This window comes from Stegostoma tigrinum, chromosome 11, assembly GCF_030684315.1.
Source record: "Stegostoma tigrinum isolate sSteTig4 chromosome 11, sSteTig4.hap1, whole genome shotgun sequence".
Lineage (NCBI taxonomy): Eukaryota > Metazoa > Chordata > Chondrichthyes > Orectolobiformes > Stegostomatidae > Stegostoma > Stegostoma tigrinum.
Genome location: NC_081364.1, coordinates 84373175 through 84382154, shown reverse-complemented (window position 1 = coordinate 84382154; position 8980 = coordinate 84373175). Strand labels below are relative to the sequence as shown.

General features: G+C 45.6%; 1 non-coding gene across 1 annotated transcript; it reads right to left on the bottom strand.

The window, feature by feature from the left end:
* Positions 1-6012: 6012 nt before the first annotated feature.
* Positions 6013-6127, bottom strand: trnal-caa (transfer RNA leucine (anticodon CAA)). The gene is made up of 2 exons: positions 6090-6127; positions 6013-6058 (listed from the first exon to the last, which is right to left on the bottom strand). It is a non-coding gene; the product is annotated as a tRNA-Leu (tRNA).
* Between the last annotated feature and the right edge of the window lie 2853 nt (positions 6128-8980).

Below are 8980 nucleotides of genomic sequence, written 5' to 3'. Positions count from 1 at the left end.
CTTTTCTCCAATGAAAAGAGACCGAGCTCAGTCAACCTCTCTTCATTAGATAAGCCCTCCAGTCCAGGCAGCATCCTGGTAAACCTCCTCTGAACCCTCTCCAAAGCATCCACATCTTTCCTATAATAGGGCGACCAGAACTGGACGCAGTATTCCAAGTGCGGTCTAACCAAAGTTTTATAGAGCTGCAACAAGATCTCATGACTCTTAAACTCAATCCCCCTGTTAATGAAAGCCAAAACACCATATGCTTTCTTAACAACCCTGTCCACTTGGGTGGCCATTTTAAGGGATCTATGTATCTGCACACCAAGATCCCTCTGTTCCTCAACACTGCCAAGAATCCTATCCTTAATCCTGTACTCAGCTTTCAAATTCGACCTTCCAAAATGCATCACCTCGCATTTATCCAGGTTGAACTCCATCTGCCACCTCTCAGCCTATCTCTGCATCCTGTCAGTGTCCCGCTGCAGCCTACAACAGCTCTCTATACTGTCAATGACACCTCCAACCTTTGTGTCGTCTGCAAACTTGCTGACCCATCCTTCAATCCCCTCATCCAAGTCATTAATAAAAATTACAAACAGTAGAGGCCCAAGGACAGAGCCCTGTGGAACACCACTCACCTCTGACTTCCAGGCAGAATATTTTCCTTCTACTACCACTCACTGTCTTCTGTTGGCCAGCCAATTCTGTATCCAGACAGCTAAGTTCCCCTGTATCCCATTCCTCCTGACCTTTTGAATGAGCCTACCATGGGGAACCTTATCAAATGCCTTACTGAAGTCCATATACACCACATCCAAAGCTCGACCCTCATCAACTTTTCTAGTCACATCCTCAAAGAACTCGATAAGGTTTGTGAGGCATGACCTGCCCCTCACAAAGCCGTGTTGACTGCATTTAATCAAGCCATGCTCTTCCAGATGGTCATAAATCCTATCCCTCAGAATCCTTTCTAACACCTTGCAGACGACAGACGTGAGACTTACTGGTCTGTAATTGCCGGGGATTTCCCTATTTCCTTTCTTGAAGAGAGGAATTACATTTGCCTCTCTCCAGTGCTCAGGTACGACTCCAGTGGAGAGCGAGGATGCAAAGATCCTCGCAAGTGGCGAAGCAATTGCATTTCTAACTTCGCAAAGCAGCCGAGGACAAATCTGGTCCGGGCCTGTTGACTTGTCAATCTTAATGTTTGACAAAATTTTCAGCAGATCAGCTTCCTCTATCTCTATCCATTCTAGCATGCACACCTGCTCTTCAAATGTTTCATTCACTTCAAAGTTCGTTTCTTTCGTAAAGACAGAAGCAAAAAAACTCATTTAGGCCTTCCCCTACCTCCTCAGACTCCACACACAAGTTCCCTATGCTATCCCTCATCGGCCCTACTCTTTCTTTGACCATTCTCTTATTCCTCAAATAATTGTAAAATGCCTTTGTGTTTTCCCTAATTTGTTCTGCCAAGCCTTTCTCGTGCCCCCTCCTGGCTCTCCTCAGACCATTTTTGAGCTCCTTCCTCGCCTGCGTGTAATCCTCTCGAGCTGAGTTTGACCCTAGCTTCTTCCACCTTATGTAAGCTACCTTCTTCCTTTTCACGAGAAGCTCCAACGCTCTCGTCATCCAAGGTTCCTTTATCTTACCCCTTCTTACCTGTCTCAGAGGGACATATTTACTCATCACTCACAACAACTGTTCCTTAAACAGTCGCCACATGTCTATAGTGCCTTTACCATGGAACAATTGCTCCCAGTCCATGCTTCCTAACTCATGTCTAATCGCGTCATAGTTTCCTCTTCCCCAATTAAATATCCTCCCATTTTGCCTTATCCTCTCCTTCTCCATAGCTATGTGGAATGTGAGGCAGTTATGGTCACTATCACCAAAATGCTCTCCCACCACATGATCTGATACCTGCCCCGGCTCGTTTCCGAGCACCAAGTCTAGAATTGGCTCTCCCCTCATCGGCCTGTCAACGTACTGCGTTAGGAAACCCTCCTGAACACACCTTACAAAAACAGCTCCATTCAAATCTTCTGCTCGAAGGAGGTTCCAATCAATATTAGGAAATTTAAAGTCACCCATTACAACAACCCTACTACATCCGCACTTTTCCAAAATCTGTCGACCTATGCTTTCTTCAATCTCCCTGCTGCTATTGGGGGGCCTGTAGTAAACCCATAACGCGGTGACTACTCCCTTGCTGTTCCAAATTTCCACCCACACTGACTCGGTAGGCGGATCTTCCTCGACAATGGAAGCTTCTGTAGCTGTGATACCCTCTCTGATTAGTAGTGCTACACCCCTCCTCTTTTTCCCCCCTCCCTATTCTTTTTAAATGTTCTAAACCCTGGAACATCCAGCAACCATTCCTGCCCCTGAGAAACCCATGTCTCTGTTATGGCCACAACATCATAGCACCAGGTACTGATCCATGCTCGAAGTTCATCACTTTTATTCCTGATACTCCTTGCATTAAAGCAAACACACTTTAACCGATCCCTTGGTTCCTTCCCACTAGCTGGTCTACGTCTTGCTATTGCCTCACCTGCATCAACTCTCACCTCCGGTAGACAGCTCAGGTTCCCACCCCATTGCCATACTAGTTTAAAGCCTCTCGAACTGCTCGAGCAAACCTTCCACCCAGGACATTGGTCCCCTTCCAGTTCAGATGCAACCCATCCTTCTTGTACAGGTCCCACCTTCCCCAGAAGGCATCCCAATTATCGACATATCTGAAGCCCTCCCTCCGACACCAGCTGCGTAGCCACGTGTTAAGCTGTGCCTGATCCCTGTTCCTCGCCTCGCTATCTCGTGGCACCGGTAGTAAACTAGAGAACACTACTCTGTTCGTCCTGCTTTGCAACTTCCATCCTAACTCCCTGAAATCACTTTTTATATCCTCAATCCTTTTTCTGGCTATATCATCAGTGCCAATATGTAGCACGATTTCTGGCTGTTCGCCCTCCCCTTGTAGAACCTTGTACACCCAATCGGAGACGTCCCGGACCCTGGCACCAGGGAGGCAACATACCTTCTGGTAATCCCGATCCTGACCACAAAATCTCCTGTCGATTCCCCTAACTATTGAGTCCCCTACCACGAGTAATTTTCTATTCTGCCCCCTTCTCTTTATTGCCACATTGTTAGGCTCAGTGCCAGAGAACTGACTACTATGGTTTTCCTCTGGTAGGTCATCCCCCCCAGCAGTATCCAAAGCGGTATACTTATTGCTGAGGGCAATGCCCACAGGGGATCACTGCACTGTCTGTCTGTCCCCTTTCCTCCCCCTAACTGTAACCCATCTATCCTTGTCCTGAGCCTTAGGAGTGACCAACTCCTGGTAACTCCTCTCAATTACCCCCTCTGCCTCCCGAATGATCCGTAGTTCATCCAGCTCCAGCTCCATCTCCCTAACATGGTTTTCAAGGAGCTGTAGTTGGGTGCACGTCCCGCAGATGTAGCCAGCGGAGATGTGTGCCATGTCTCCCAACTGCCACATTCTGCAGGAGGAGCAAGCAACTGCCGTAGCATCCATACCCCACTTATCTGAACACCCACTCAGTACTAAAGTGGAAAGCTTAGTTCAAGTTGCTATAAAATTAATAACAAACTTATATTCAATAGAGAAAGTTTGGAATGAACCTTACCTTATTAACTAGATGAATAATCAGCATAGCTGTGGTTTGAGTCCCACAGGTGCCTGTGGCTTAGATTGACTGTATCTTGTCTAAACCTCTTGTAAATAGTGCCAGCTGCTTGGTTCCTGAAAGCTGAAGTGGCTTGCTTCTTGTATTTAAACTTAACGCATTATTATTCCTCTGCTCCCACTCCAGTTCCCTGAGCCTAACCCAACTGGCTGTTTTGTTTGTTGCTGTTTTGTGAACTGTAACAATTAACAATTGTCAGCCACTCAGAGAGAGAAATTTTGATAAATACCCCGATTTGACAGATAAACCTGATAACGTTGCCAAAGGTGACATGATTGAAATGCATAACTAATCTAGTTCCAATTAACGATCTGTGGACCTGAAAGGTTACCTCTCTTCTGCTCCACAGATGCTGCCAGGCCTGCTGAACGTCTCGGTCAATTCCTGTTTCTCTTTCAGACTTTCAGCATCTGCAGTTCATTGACTTCTGTTAACTTGAATAATTTCTGGGACAAATCAGCCCATCTACCAGCTCCAGAGCTTCTTTCCTGCTCCTGAAAATCAGTCATCACAATAAACGAGCAGCATAGAGCTCCCATTCCCGGACCAAAAACGGAACCCAGCCTGCGGGACTGAAAGCACCAAATCCTAACCACTGCACCACCAGGAAGGGCACTTCAGACTTTTGTATCTTTTCTCACTGACACTACTTCTGACATTTTCTTTCGTACCATTTTGGCTGCAGATCAGTTTCTCCCTTTCACCAAAATTCCCTTTGCCTTTTTAATTCCCTGCTGCACCTGCAATCCTACTTTTAGTGATTCATGCACAAGGGCACCAAAGTCCCTCTGCACAGCAGCATGCTGCATTTTTTTTTATCATTTAAAACATAGTCCATTTTACGTTATTCGTACCAAAATAGATGACCTCACACTTATCAACATTGTACTCCATCTGCCAGGCCTTCACTCCCTCACTTAGACTATCTTTATCCCTCTGCAGACGTTTCGTGTCTTCTGCACACTTTGCTCTATACTCGTCTTAGTGTCATCTGCAAATTTTGACACACCACGCTTAGTCCCCAATTCCAAATCATTTGTGTAAATTGTAAACAATTGTGGTCCCAGCACTGGTCCCTGAGGCACACCACTAGCCACTGAACACCAATGAGAAAAACACCCATTGACCCCTACTCTTTGTTCGCTACTGGTCAACCAATCCTCTATCCAAGCCAATACATTACCTGTAATAAGGTGCAACTTTATCTGATGTAGCAGCCTTTGATGTGGCACCTTGTCACTTGCCTTCTGGAAATCAAGATACACCACATCCACAGGTACCCCATTGTCCACATTGCAGGTAATGTCCTCAATGAATTTCACCAAATTAATTCAGCAAGACCTACCCTTCATGAACTCATGAACACCAGTGGGAAAATTTATATCCAGATGTCTTGCTATTTCTTCCTTGAACATAGATTCAATCATTTTCCTCAGTGCTGAAGTTAAGCTAACTGCACCAAAGTTACCGGCTTTTTGCCTATTTCCTTTTTTAAACAGTGACGTCACATTGGCTGTTATCAATCTGCAGGATCAACCCCAGAGTCCAGTGAATATTGGTAAATAATTACTAGTGCATTTGCTATGTCCCCCATCGCCCCTTTTAGTATCCTGGGATGCAGTTAATCAGGGCTAAGAGACCCCCATGTCCACTGTTAGCCCCGTTACCTTGCCCAGCACTGCCTCCTCAGTGACAATGATAATCTCTATCACAATCAGTGAGACTTTCACATCAGAGGTGAATTAAATGGGAAGAACCATTGAAATACATCACTTTCATTAGCTCAGAAACAGTACTACAAAAATGCTCTTTATTGAAACATACAGGTGTTATTGGCGATGTAACGGATTGGATGAAGAAAGGTTCGTTTCCTCCTGGGACCGTCTGGGAAGGGAGTGTTTAATATCAGAATGGAGGGCGCACATTTAAGGCAGAGTCGAGGTGAAGTTTATTCTCTCAGATGGTTGTGAATTAGTGGATTCTTTTACAGAAGAGGATTGTCAGAGCTGGGCCACAAAGTGCATTTAAGGCTGAGTTCGATTGATTTTCAGCAGCAAGGGTACCAATGGTTATCGGGAAATCCAAGAAAGTGCAGTTCAGGATTATCAGGTCAGGATTATCCGCTCATTTAATAGCGGAGCAGACTTGTTGGGCTGAGTTGTCTAATTCTCCTCCAAAACTGCATCATGTTAATATAAAGCTGCAAAACTGACCAGAGCAAATTTTGCTTAAAAACAGGTAGATCCCTTCGGGATATCGAACCTCAGTGATATTTGCAAAGGACAACAAACAAAGGGCCAGTCACTGTCAGAAGTGGGATTTGAACCCACGCCTCCAGGTGGAGACCAGAACACCCAGCTTTACAGTGGAAGGAGTCTATTCCTTGAGTCTGGCGCCTTAGACCACTCGGCCATCCTGACACACCTTTGCAGCTCCCGAGTGATCTGTATACCAGAGGAAACAGGAAAAGCCAGTCTTCAGCACCCACACTGAGCCTGGCTCCATGAGGCCCACAGTCACCTCTCACAAACCACCGTTGCCCTTCACTTTTCCTGACCTCCCCCTTGTTCTTGTCTGAAACAAATTGCACGTCAGGCAAATGCAGCTGACATTGCTGATGTAGAACTGTAATGTAGATTGAAGCGACACCGCCTGGTCTATGGCATAATTCTACTTCTAAAGGTCAGACAATATTTCAGAGTTATTATTGTAAATTTTAACCATGAACACTCCACGGCAGTGAAGGCATTGAATCCTTATCAGCAGACTACGAGGGAAGGCGTATATCTCTATCACCCTGGTCACTGCCTGATTCAGCATTACATCTCTCATCCTTCTGCACATGATTCCTTCAGCTCCATCATGGTTTTGTCGCATTGTCTTGGTTTATACTGCACAGACTATCCTGCCATCTATTACATTGCAGTTTCTAATGCATAAAACCCTACCTTACAGGGCACAGTCTTAACTCTATAGGGCAGTAGTGAAAGCAATGGTCTTGTAAAGCACCGGCCATGAGTTTGCTTCTAACTGGAGGAGATGAGAATGTTTGTACAACTGCTACATCCAATATCCAAAGGAGCACTTTCACCTCGTCTGAAATTATGCCAATGTGATTTCCTCCACAGGCCAGCAGTGAGGTGAGATGAGGTATTATAACAGCAGGTTGACAAGGAAACAATGGGGGAGCAACATGGAGAGGGGAGCGGCCGAATGCTTTATTTCTTTGCTGTAATCAGATTCTGGTTTTGAAGTGTGAAATGGGACTCTAGAGCCCAAATGGGTGAAATCCTACTTTCTGGGGCTTGGTTTCTGCTGAGGCCTTTGTCACCTTCTGGGAAATATGCCTGTGTGTTACCTTCTGAGGGTGAAAATGTGGTCCACTTCCCCAAGGGAATGTGAACATCTCAAACAGCCGGCCCATTCCCTCGTAGCACACAGGGCTATGGGCCAAGGCTGGAAACTGGGATGTTGAGCCTCTTTCTGTGCTGTAAAAACATGATGATTCAGTCATTTTCAGTAAAAACAACTATCGTAGAAAGAACAAAAAAGCTAGGAGTTGTGCCGTTAAGATGCACGCACATCCATGGCTCTCCCTGCTGGTCTAGTGGTTAGGGTTTGGCGTTTTCAATACCACAGCCCAGGTTCGATTCCCGGTGAGGGAATCAAGTTTTATTTTTCCTGATGGTGACAACGCAAAGGCAGTGCAGCTCTGTCTGCAATCCTTTCAATGTCAGTTCCTGTCCCCGAGAACATCAGGGTCCATGTTCCAGCCGCTTAAAGAGGGGAAAGGTGCCTTAGCCGTCACTGCTCAGTCAGGCTACTCACCTTTATGCTGTGTTGTTAGCAGGGACATCAGCAGTAAGGGGAACATTCACAAGATAAACAACCAGCAAAGATAATCACAGTCGCCACTTCAATTCAATTGCCTCCCCTTTGTGACCCAGTGAGTTTCACTGCCATTTGTCGTCAGGAAGCTACAATTCACCCGATCGAGTCTGCTCAGCCAGTCAATGAGATCGCTGCTGATCTGACAAATGTCAACTCCGCTTTCCTGTTTTTCCTCCATAACCTTAGCTAAACTCGAGCCGAATCACAACATCATATATTACCGATATTTTTTGGAAGTTTAGATGACTTCAGTGACCTGTATATGTTTGCACGAAATTGAATAATATGAAATGAGCGATAAAAAGCCCTTCCCACAGTTCAACCCAGTGCAGGATCAGCCATATGACAAGAGTAAGAGAGCAAAAATGTTAACTCTATTTCTCCCAGCACAGATTTCTCTCTTGACGAGTTGAATATTTGCAGCATTTTTCATTATAATTGAAACATTTTCATGCACAGATCCTCACTCCATCCAAAAATAACTGTGATTCCAAAAACTATTTTGCCTCAGATTAAAATTGCTGTGCATCTTTTCAAACAGCTTGAGGTCCCAATAATCCCTGCTCCATGTCAATAGAAGCTGCTCCAGGTGAGGTTGGAGCTCACAGACTCGGCATTTCACGCGCCTCCCTGGCCATAGAGGGACTGCGCGCTCACCGATTGCGTCACTTCTATCTGTATCCCCCTGGTCACTGTCTGATTCATCATTGCATCTTTCATCCTTCTGCACATCATCCCCGTGGCTCTATCTCGATTTTGTCACATTGTCTTGGCTCATAATGCACAGACTATCCCGTCATCTATTATCACAGCGTATGTCTGCACGCTCATTGCCATTCCCATTTCCGGTTATATCTTCACGGCTGGGTCACTGACTTCCCTGGTTCTGTGCCCGGGAACTGGGATTATATGGTTGTACGCAGCAATGGTTACTTCCTTTTGTGTGGAAGCTGATGAAACATCCAATGTGAAACTAGATTACTATTGAAAGGTACATTTCAACAAGACCCAGCACTATACACTGAGTCTTTGATATTTTGTAGAAATCTATCAATCTCAGTCTTCAATATACTCATTGATGGAATCTCCACAGTCCCTGGTAGCATCGTAATTACAGATTCCAGCCCTCTGTGAATCCCCGCAATGCAGCGCACTGCTTGGAAAGAATTCTAGTTGTCGATCTGGTGCTGTTCCTAACATATCCTCAGCCACTGTAGTAATTGCTTGTTGCACACCAGCGAACTCATGTGGTGCCGTGATCGTATTGTGGTTAGTACTCTGTGTTGTGGCCACAGCAACCTCGGTTCGAATCTGAGACGTGGCAGTGGGTGCTTGCTGTATTTTGTTTTACTCCCTGTGCAATGGGCCACAGAAATGCGGCA